This window comes from Gymnoscopelus braueri (assembly GCF_963280865.1).
Source record: "Gymnoscopelus braueri genome assembly, chromosome: 9".
Classification (NCBI taxonomy): Eukaryota; Metazoa; Chordata; class Actinopteri; order Myctophiformes; family Myctophidae; genus Gymnoscopelus; species Gymnoscopelus braueri.
In genome coordinates, this window is record NC_137610.1 from 25,383,108 (window position 1) to 25,394,887 (window position 11,780).

Genomic DNA, 11,780 nt, shown 5'->3' on the forward strand with positions numbered 1-11,780 from the left:
AAAATATTAAACACAAATGATTTGATCATGTACTGCAAAATTCAGTGTGTGGGCCTCTGCTACATTATATAGTTTACTGTGATTGAGGTGAGCATGAAACATGAATGCCCCCTAGAAATTATCATCAAATATTATATTATATATTATAATATGCTCAAAATATTGTGGCATGCTTGATCGTTTGACGTACAATGTACTTTACTCCATCTGTACAATACACAATAAAATCCTAACTGTTAATTGAGCTCCCAAGTGTATACAAAATGGAAGCAAATGGTACAAATGGAACCATAAGGATCGGGTCCATTTGGTTCCATTTGTACACTCTTCAGAGTTAAATGAACACTGGGATTTTACTGTGTAAAAGACCAGTCAGATACTGGAGATTACAATCTATGCCATTGTGCCTCTGAATTTTCAAGAGGAATGAACAGCCATTGCACAGTTCCACTATAAGGAAAAGGTCAGAGACTCTGAAACAAGGATGTGTACTTCTGTTTGGGAAGAGTTACTGTAAGCCCAAGGCCCCAGGCCACTCATATAGAAGACATCCAGGGTCAGAAACTCAGCCTGAATGTCTCATTCAGTTTGTTGCCCCAGGCATGCTCTGAAGGTCAGAGGGCTAACATACCGACCATTTTAGAGAATATGGCAACTGGATTTGTTGATATGAGTCAGTGAGTGTGAGGAGTCTGCAGGACACGCAAACAAGATAAACTGCAGTAGTTTGACACTAGAAGGACTCATGCAATAATATATCTCAAAACAAAATGGCTTGAGGATTATAAAAGAAGTACTGTTCAACCTGACAGTGGCAACATAAAGCATGAATGCTGAGACAAGAAATAGCTTTCAGGGCTTCAGAAAATACTCCTATTCGAAACATCTTGATCCCAATTTGGAGAGCCATGTTTCAGATTAACCTGAGGCCAATTCTAAAAATGTCTGTTCTAAATCCAAACAGTTTTCTGAAAAAAGTATGTTGCTATATCAGTGGTGCTCAAACCTTTTCATGTTACAGTAAGTACCCCTAAAATTATATGTATTTTTGGCCAAGGGCCCCCATTGCAAAATATCCTGTTCCAGGGACCCCTAGAAGCAAATATTGGAGTTAAAAATGTTTGCTTTAATTATATACTGTATATTCAAAGATTTGCACACATTTTCAACAACAACAAAAAATAGCAGATCTACAAACTCATAGTCTACAAGCACGAAGTGACGCGCTTTAAGCTTGTATATCTGCTGTTGGGTACATGGATTCAGAAATCAGGGAAAGAGACAAAAAAGTTTTACAAACACTGGTGTATGTGGATTGTGCTCCAGGGAAGTGGAATCAGATGTAACCATATATGTTGTGTGTACTTCATGCATGTACAATATGAGCAGCAGGTCAAATGCAGCAGAAGTAGCAATGGTGTTCACTGTGAATGCTTTGTGTGTGTGTGTGTGTGTGTGTGTGTGTGTGTGTGTGTGTGTGTGTGTGTGTGTGTGTGTGTGTGTGTGTGTGTGTGTGTGTGTGTGTGTGTGTGTGTGTGTGTGTGTGTCTGACAGAGAGAGAGACCAAAGGAGAGGGAGAGAGAGCACTGGCAGGTAGAATATTGAGATGGAGAGACCACGAGTGAGCATAAAAATCAAGATCTGAGAATACTAACAGCAAAACAAGATGTTATATTTTTGTTTTCGAAGGAAATACAGAGGGGAAAAAAACAATTTAGCCCTGAAGCGTTCCTGTGAGAGGTGGCTTATCGGAGCTGATAGAAAGACACTCTAGCATTGTGTTGATCTGAGAGAGCAGATAATCCCAGTTCAAATGAAGTTTATAAATCACTTCTGGACACGTCCGTCCGTCCGTCCGCCCGCCCGGGCATGTCATAGGTGCCAATATTATGATTAAAGTATCATTCATAGTCGGACGTAAGGATACGTAACGAGCGCCGGCGCTCCTTACGTTGTCGTTTTTGTCTCCCCCTCCGTCACTTACGGCTCCAGGATTTCCTTCCGTGCAGACGACATTCACCGTCAGGCCGACGTGCACGTTGACTGTAGTACCACTGGCGCCCGTTGGCAGTATAAGGGGAAAAAAGTTTCCCTCTGCCCCTCTTTCTCCACGTTGGTGGAAGTACTTGAGTAAATGTACTTAATTACAAAAATACCGTCGATCCATGGTCTGTGACAAAATGAACCCAGCCATTCCCTAAAGTTAAACACACACACACACACACACACAAATAATATAGAGCACAGTGCAGTAGGGGTCGAAACTCACGTTTTGTTGACAACGATTGTTTTTGTCTAGTTTGTGGACAGCTCTGAAACTTTTATTGCGTTGTTTTGGCTAGATGCTACAATGGTAGCTTCATGTTGTTAGCTGCGCTGCGCTGTTGCCAGGTTTTGTGAGAGAAATAAGCAACCAGGTCTATGAAAACAAGCCCAAAAGAATCGACTATGCCACATCACATGAAAATAGCAGATCTACAATATATGTTTGAGAATCACTGGTTTAAATAATAATTGGCCCAAATAAGCAACTACATTTTAGAAATGAGCCCAAATACAACCACCAATAAAAAATTACTTGTTTGTTTACAATCAACTTTACAGAAAAATAAGCCCAAAGTCGCTTATAATGAGCAGACATGGCAACATTATGGGTACGTACTCTCGCAACTGCCATCTAGTGGATGAATAGGTGCATTACGCCTGTACACTTTAAAATAAATAAAATAACCCCTAAATAACGTGAGCGACTATGCATGTGTCCGTAAAGAACGGACGGAATCCCTCACCCCGTGGCGGACGTTTCAGACCCATCTAGGGACTTTGAACGGGCCTTAAGATGGGTGGGCCGCGAATTCCTTCAAGATTTTCAAGTGGACTCTGATCCAGAAAAGGTTGAGAACCGCTGAAGTAGTAGGGGACAGAGTAAAAACAGAGAATCCAGCATGGTTCCGCTGGCTACTGTACTGACCAGACATTTCATACTAGAAACTGACAACTCAGTCCTGGCATTGAATTGAATCTGAATTAAACGAGTGAGGGAGGATTGGAACTAAGCATAGCCTACATCACATATAGCCTTGTAATTACGCAAACAGGCTCACATATACACACACACACAGCTTCTAATATCCATCTGAATCCAATCTGAATTGTAATTGGGTTTTTAATTGGATGTGATTTGATGTCAGTTCATGATGACACTGATTCCCACTTGATTCATGGAGTGTGTTTTCTGTCAGACTCCGCATCTACAATGTAATAAATATACATGTCTCCTCCCACACAGCGGAGGACTTCTCATTACAGGTGATTATCAGCTACTTGATCCCCCTCTTAGTAGTAGTAGTAGTAGTTGTAGAACTCTGATACAAGTATTGATCTGCAGTTTTCACTTTCTGATACAACTCTCAGATAATATAATGTACAGTATTGATCTGTAGTTTTCTGTCATTTTATTTTAGAAATACGTTGACCTATTTTTTATCAAGGTTGTTTCAAGATTGCTGTCTCCATCTTGTGAAGGCTCCTTTTCTAATACACTCTCCATCTGCCACTCTAGCTGCTCACAGCAACCGCTATTTTGTGTACAGCACGTGCGTGTGCGTGTGTGTGCGTGCACCATACACCATACATGTGTACAGAGTCAGACACGGACATTGCAGATGTCACTGTGGTTCCTTGCTGCCTTTATGGTGGTCCAGAGCCGATTCAGCCAAGGCCTTAATAGAGCCACAGCTGCTGGCAGACAAAGTGAATCTGGGCCCATATGCACTGCTTTGGACCACACAGCACTGCTCGCTTTGCTCTGCTGTGGGACTCAGCCCATTCATACACATCACACACAGTCATTTATTCTAATTTAACTAGAGTGCCAGCAAACAGGTGACTTCTTATTTCTGTCATATGTTTTTCCTAAATGCCACAGATGGGCTCCTGGTACCAGGACACTGCTACCAAGGGTCCATCCTTCCACGTCTGAAGGCCAAAGCTACTCCAAAAGGAAAAATGTATGTTCTTGTTTTTGCTTCTAACTTCAAAATTGACTTTTATTTAATCATCTTTCATCTTTATCATGTTGTTGGATTGCATGTCATTTACTGACTTATTCAATGATTCTATGTCAACAGTTCTCCCTCCTCACTAGTCACTACTTTATTTTACTGGTTGGTTGTTTTCTAAAGTGTGTATTACTCTGCCGTGCTAAATGACATTGTCACATTTCAGTGACAGTAATGGCATTACCTTAAAGCAACAGTCCAGCCAGATGACTGTCACCTGCCGATCTCTGGATGGTGATGTCATCATAGGTACCTTAGAACTTTTGTTGAAATTATTTATCATCCACCCTTGCCTGACGCAAATAAAGATGCACACACACACACACACACACACACACACACACACACACACACACACACACACACACACACACACACACACACACACACACACACACACACACACACACACACACACACACACACACACACACACACACACACACACACACACACACACACACACACACACACACACACACACCTAATTGTCAAAGCTATTTCCATGCCATGACAGTCTCATTAATTTTCCCTTCATTCACACAGCTAAATACAGAGACACAATCAATTCCTTCACCTACAGTACATGATTCGATTCAGATGGAGGGAGAGAGAAACCGAAATAGAGAGAGACAGGGAGAAAAGGTAAAGCCTTCCACATGAGTAGTCTAGGACCTGGCTAAGATATGTATGCACTTAATTTAGGAGAGATTATCTCAACTGTTCTTGGCTAATATGACCCCAGGGAACAACTTAGGAACTATGAGAAATTCTCTATCCGGGGCGAAATACTCGGAAATGACCACGCCCCTTTTAAATTGACCGCTACTTCAAACATGGCTCTATCTTCTAAACTGTAGGAGCTACAGATGTTCTGGGGTGCTCAAAATGTTCAGAATACTCATGTTTGTGGAACCCATGCCCGAGCCAGCAACCCTCCAGGTCATCATAGTGGCCAAATCCAATATGGCCGCCATCTGAAAAAGGTTTTGTCTATAACTTTTGAACCAGATGAGCTATGAATGCAAACTTGGTGTCTAAATCTTTTTTGACAATTAGAAACATGTTGGAATGCTTATCTTTATGACTGGGTGTGTTGGAATGCTTATCTTTATGACTGGGTGTGGCTGGACCTCTATTTTGCATATTTTAAAGATTTCTTTTTTAAATAATTTGTTTTACTTACCTTAATCTTTGTCATTTATGGCAAACTTGGTGTCTATTTTATGCTTTTTGAGCATTAGAAACACATTGGAATGCTCATATTTATGATTGAATCCATCTAGAGCCCTCTTATTTGCTTATTACAAATATGGCATATATAAAAAATGTTATGTAACATAAAGTTTCATCCAGAGTTTTTGGAATGAGTTAAGATCAAACTGAAGAAAAGAAACAACCTGTGTATAGATGTTGAAGCAATAGAATAATATGAGTAGAACCCAAATTATACAGCAACAGCCAGTACAGTATGCAGAGCAATGCTCAGCATGAATTGAATACTATCATACTAGTCAAGGGTGTATAGATAGACATACACACTATATACACAATATTGTAGCCACCACTTTTAGTTTTTTATGATTGTTGTTTTGTGCTAATAGTGTGTGTGTGTGTGTGTGTGTGTGTGTGTGTGTGTGTGTGTGTGTGTGTGTGTGTGTAGTACTTTATGTATCAGTGCTGTTGTTACACCAAGACAATTATGTACAATGTACAATAATACATATTGTTCTATATGTATTATTAATTAATTAATTCTATACACCTAGTATGATAGGATTACATTTTATGCTGAGCATTGTTGCACATACTGTACTGGCTGTAGCTGTATACTTAGGAATGGGTTCTACTCTTAAATCATTCTATTGTCTCAATAAAATTACATCAGTAAGATACATTGGTTGTTTCATAACACAGTGGCCATATTTGTGATTTGCAAATTAGAGTCCTCTAAATAGATTAAATTATAAAGATAAGCATTCCAACATGCTTCTAATTGTCAAAAAACATGATTTAGACACCAAGTTTGCATTTGTAGCTCATCTGGTTCAAACATGGCCAAAACTTTTTTCAGGTGGCGGCCATATTGGATTTGGCCACTATGATGATCCCGAAGGCTGCTGGCTCGGGCACCCTTGCTACATCATTAGAGCATGCCCTGGGTTACATCTGGGACAAATGTGGTGCTTTTAGATTGATTCACGCAAAAATATTCTTATGGCCCTGGACTGTAAATAAGTTGACCGTTTTTAGCCGTTTGTTTAAGCTGTTCTGTAATAAAATATAAAATTTGACATTTACACTTTTCTATTTTTCCCTAAACATGAATATTGTGTACATTTTGAGCACCTCAGAAAATCTGTAGCTCCAACGGTTTAGAAGATAGAGCCATGTTTGAAGTAGCGGTCATTTTAAAAGGGGCGTGGTCATTTCCGAGTATTTCGCCCCGGATAGAGAATTTCTCATAGTTCCTAAGTTGTTCCTTGGGGTCATATTAGCCAAGAACAGTTGAGATAATCTCTCCTAAATTAAGTGCATACATATCTTAGCCAGGTCCTAGACTAGAGTGGAAGCAGTGGATGTGGATATCGGCTATTGAGAGATTCCAAAGAAGATATTTGTTTCTGATATCTCAAATGAAATGAATTAATATTAATGACTTCTCAACAAAGTGGCAGAACAGCAGATTCCATAGTCCGATAGTAATCATTACTATTATTATTATCAGAATATAAAGCTTAAACTTTCTTTATTTTTTAACAAAAATATATAATTTACATCCCCTTTAAATGTCCAATCTGCAATTCAAATATGACATCTCCTGTTGAGGCATTGTCTGGATGACAGATCTAGTGGTACAGCTAGCTGACACTGTACAATGCAGTCAGCATTAACCAGACTATTACATTTCTACCTTCCCTTAGGAAATTAATGTTGAAACAGCACTGTCTCCGTACAGTACATACAACCTAAATGTTTTGTTTAATTTGTAATCATTATTTTTGTACAGTTCAGAAATGTCAAGGTATAGTGATAATCAGTTTATTTGACCTTGTGCTAAAATGTTGTTTTCTTTTAATCAAAAGCATTCTACTGTGTAATTGTGTAATCCTGGTGACTCGCTACACTAATCATTAAAAAGCCTCGTAGAAGGATTTGCATTTTGATGAGTTCATGAAAATATGTTGTTAGCTAAGTTTTATTTATAATCTTAAAGTGCTCATCTATCAATCACCTAAACCTCAAAACTGAAATCGGTTTTCAATATGAAAATATTGCATACAAATTGAGTCAGGTTATTAAAATTAGTCCTCCATTATTTAGTAAGAGACTACTTCATCAAAGTCAACTAATCACAAAAGTCCATCTTTCATATTATCGTGCTGTAAGATTAATCTTGCTACTTCTGTCATGTCAAGTCCAACAAAAAATTCATTAACCACTGAATTGATTCAAAACAACCTTAGTTTGCATCACATTCCTTCTTCCGAGTCCATGAAGAAAGACTTGGAAGTGACTAAGTGAGGCATTACAAATGAAAATTTTAACAATGTCTAAGTAAAGCCCTTTGTGCATGTGAGACGCAGCACATGTCAGCAAGGTGAAAATAGACAAGTCGCGGATGAAAGACAGGTGTGAGCTAAATTCTATGTATTTTGATTTCTTTGCAGATCTGACTTTTGAAGGAAGAGATTTGGAGGTTAATTGTGGGTCGTTTGCTTTAGGTGTACCAGTTAGCAAGCATTGACAAACTATTGACTGTTACCAGTGCTGCTTGCTCTTTGGCACAACTAATTGAAACAGATTCATTATTCATTTATTTAGCTGCAAGCTGTGTTTACTCTGTTAGGACACATCCGTGGAAAGGGTCCATTGCCTGCTCCTGCACACACACACAGTTTTTTGTCACCTTTAGCTGAAGTTTCAGACTGATTAAGGAACATGTACGATTGTTTGGGAGGAATTGAGCTAAAATATGTAATGCTAGTGCAAAAGTAGAGAAAAAGTAGAGAAAAGACCCAATCTACTTAAAGGGATATTTCACTTTCAAAAAAACTTTTGGTCATTTTATCATCTACTCAGGCCTTTGTGAACCCCCCAGACAGTTTTTAAGTTGCTTGATTAATTATTTCGATATTTGCTATTCATTTTATCAGACACGCCCCCTTCCTATACAAACCCATTGTAACTTCAAACTTCATTTTAACCTGTTAGATTCATCAAAAACACCCGTCCTTGATTCTGGTGACTCATCCTGCCCTCCTAATGCGTGAGGGGGCCGTGTTTTTACAATTACTTTTTTCATTTATTTTTAATGTTTTTTTTGGAAAATGAAAAAAAATTAAATACAATAAAAAATATAAATGAAAAAAGTAATCGAAAAAACACGGCCCCCTCACGCATTAGGAGGGCAGGATGAGTCACCAGAACCAAGGACGGGTGTTTTTGATGAATCTAACGGGTTAAAGGAGAAATCCGGACATTTTAAGTGTTATCTTTGATGTGTAGTTACTCACTCACCGAGTTATGAAGTGGCGTTGAGTTTTTCCAGCGATTCCCCTGTCTGTGAGTCTGGTCGACCCCCACCATTGGCATAGTGGGAGGCGCGTGTCTTAGTGAAAATCGCCTAATTCCACAGCTCCAAACTTCTTTTTTTTCCCACAAATCCTCCTCATGGTGTCTCCTGATACTTTCACATGCACTGTTTATCACTCACGAGCTGGTGTTCATGGTCAGCGACGTGAATGTTTTCCTCTCGCGTGAAATCTCGCGTCTTGCGAGATTTCCCGTCCTCGGCTCACTGCGCTCCTCGGGAAATCACGTGAACGCCAGCTCGTGAGTGATAAACAGTGCATGTGAAAGTATCAGGAGACACCATGAGGAGGATTTGTGGGAAAAAAAAGAAGTTTGGAGCTGTGGAATTAGGCGATTTTCACTAAGACACGCGCCTCCCACTATGCCTATGGTGGGGGTCGACCAGACTCACAGACAGGGGAATCACTGGAAAAACTCAACGCCACTTCATAACTCGGTGAGTGAGTAACTACACATCAAAGATAACACTTAAAATGTCCGGATTTCTCCTTTAAAATGAAGTTTGAAGTTACAATGGGTTTGTATAGGAAGGGGGCGTGTCTGATAAAATGAATATCAAATATCTAAATAATTAATCAAGCAACTTAAAAACTGTCTGGGGGGTTCACGAAGGCCTGAGTAGATGATAAAATGACCAAAAGTTTTTTTGAAAGTGAAACACCCCTTTAAAGGGGAAATCCACCCATTTTCAATATTTAACTATGTCATTAATATAGCATAAAGGAGTTGTGTGGAAATAAGAAAAAATTAAAAAAAAAATTAACATTGCAAAAAAATGTAACATTGCAAAAAAATTAACATTGCAAATTACACTGTGATGACTCATCATGGTGTAATTTGCAATGTTAATTTTTTTGCAATGTTACATTTTTTTGCAATGTTAATTTTTTTTTTAATTTTTTCTTATTTCCACACAACTCCTTTATGCTATATTAATGACATAGTTAAATATTGAAAATGGGTGGATTTCCCCTTTAAGCTCACAATGAGTCGTGATGTGACATTTTGAGACCTTGTAAATCTGCTATGTAACATTTTTGTATATTCACCTGTTTCCTAGGCTTTCCACTTCCTGTGTGTTTTCCACTTCCTGTCGATTTGATCCAATGAAATCCAATGAAATCCGACAGGAAGTGGAAAACACACAGCCTAGGAAACAGGTGAATAATGACATACCCAAATTGGAAAGCCAAGTGGAAAGTGGTTAAGTCTGTCTATGGGTTTTATAAATGAAAAGTATTAGCAAGAGGCAAGAGCTTGTGACGAAATAATGACTCACAAGCATGGAATGGAACACAAAACTAAACAAAAAGATCTTCCTGTAAAGTAAGAGTTTTGGATATACAAGCTTTCTGCCTTGACAGCTACAAAATGAGCAATTACAAAGCAAAAAAAAATACCAAAAACGTCTTGGTTTGACTGGTGTGTGTGCGTGTATGCATGCATGTTAGGTTGTTATGTTATGTTATGTTATGTTATGTTTATTTGACATGGACATCACAATCACATTGGACGAACCAGATGCATTCACTGGCTGTAATTTCTTTGAGTATTAGTGTTAAAATGATTCACTACACAAATACTGTGTGTACTGAATATATCATAACAGTGAAGGGCCACAGATAACCGTATAACACCTGTCATGTTTAATGCATTCAGAAAGCAGCAAGCCAGGAAAAAAGGCAATGAACAATGTAAGCAGCCTGTTGGGATGACAAGCACAACTAAAGAGAGGATTTGTACTGATCCCAGTGGGCATATTACTGCTCTGTATTGACCAGTGGTGGAAAGTAACCAAATACATTTACTGAAGTATTTACTCAAGAATTGCATTTAAGTACAATTTTGAGGTACTGTTTTACTTTAATTTAACTTGAACATGTCAATTTTTCCAACACTTTATATTTAGTACGTGAGCCAGTGAGGTTGGTCGGTACCATCTGAGGGGAATAATGCTCATAGTGATTTTTGGCAAGGTATACATTCTCTAGAGTTAGAAAATGTGTGATAGCAATGCACCAGTGGTAGCTTTATGTGTGCCGTCATGCATTTTATAACTGTAATATAATAGTAATTTATTATAGGAGTAATACTTATACTTGTACTTATTAGTCAAGTACAATTGTACAGAATCCCAGTACTCTACCCACCCCTGACAGTATCCAGAAGTTTCCTAAGGGGCTTACTGGGGGAAAAAATTATGGGCAATCGGGCATTACTACCGGTTGTCATTCATTCAATTCATTTGTGTGTTTCGTGTCAGTCAGTAATAATGTGGGAACACAACCCGACAGAAATAAAAAAGGGCAAAGAGGGCAAAGAGCCGAACCAAAACAAAATAATAAGAATTAAGTAATAATTAATTAAGTAAAAATAATTAAATAAAGAATAAAACACTAGGAACCACACCAGCTGCCAAATTGGTGTAAACTGCAAAATCCCCAGTCTTAATTTAACTAAGAGAGTCTATAAATTGACCGTGGTTCCATTTACACACTCTCACAGTTACAAATTGATAAATGAACACTCAGGATTTTACTGTGTAAGAGAGAGATGCTATGCCCACTGACACGCTTTCCATACTGTGCTGTACCGTACTGGCAGACATTGAAAACACATTGTCTGTGGGCTCCGCTGGAGGCACCACCCACACTCGTTTCCCCATGCAATAAGCTCCCTATAGGAAAAACGTCCACTCTCTCTTTCTTAACCCCAATCAACCTCCCTCCCTCCCTCCCTCTCTCCCTCACTCTCCATAACCTGCTCCGAACATAAGTTACCATGGCGATGTACCTCAGTAAGACATGAAGTTATGAACCACCGTCAAAACCATGAAAACCCAAGATTAAACCTGAAGTTACTTCCTTAGGAACAAACGGTTTCTGAGCCATGATGTGACCCCTAGGGCAGGAGCCTATCTCCTGTTTCTGTATGAGGCTGCTTGATATAGGCCTACAAGAATATCCCCAGCCATGATGTACAAGTACACCCTCAAACCTAATTTATGCTCCGCCGTGCAAAGGTGTTGCGCGCAGAGAATGGACGAGAACGGTACACCTCCAAACTCACAACGGTCACATCCACAATGCGATGTGAGCTTGTGTCAGCTGTTCTCGGCGCGCA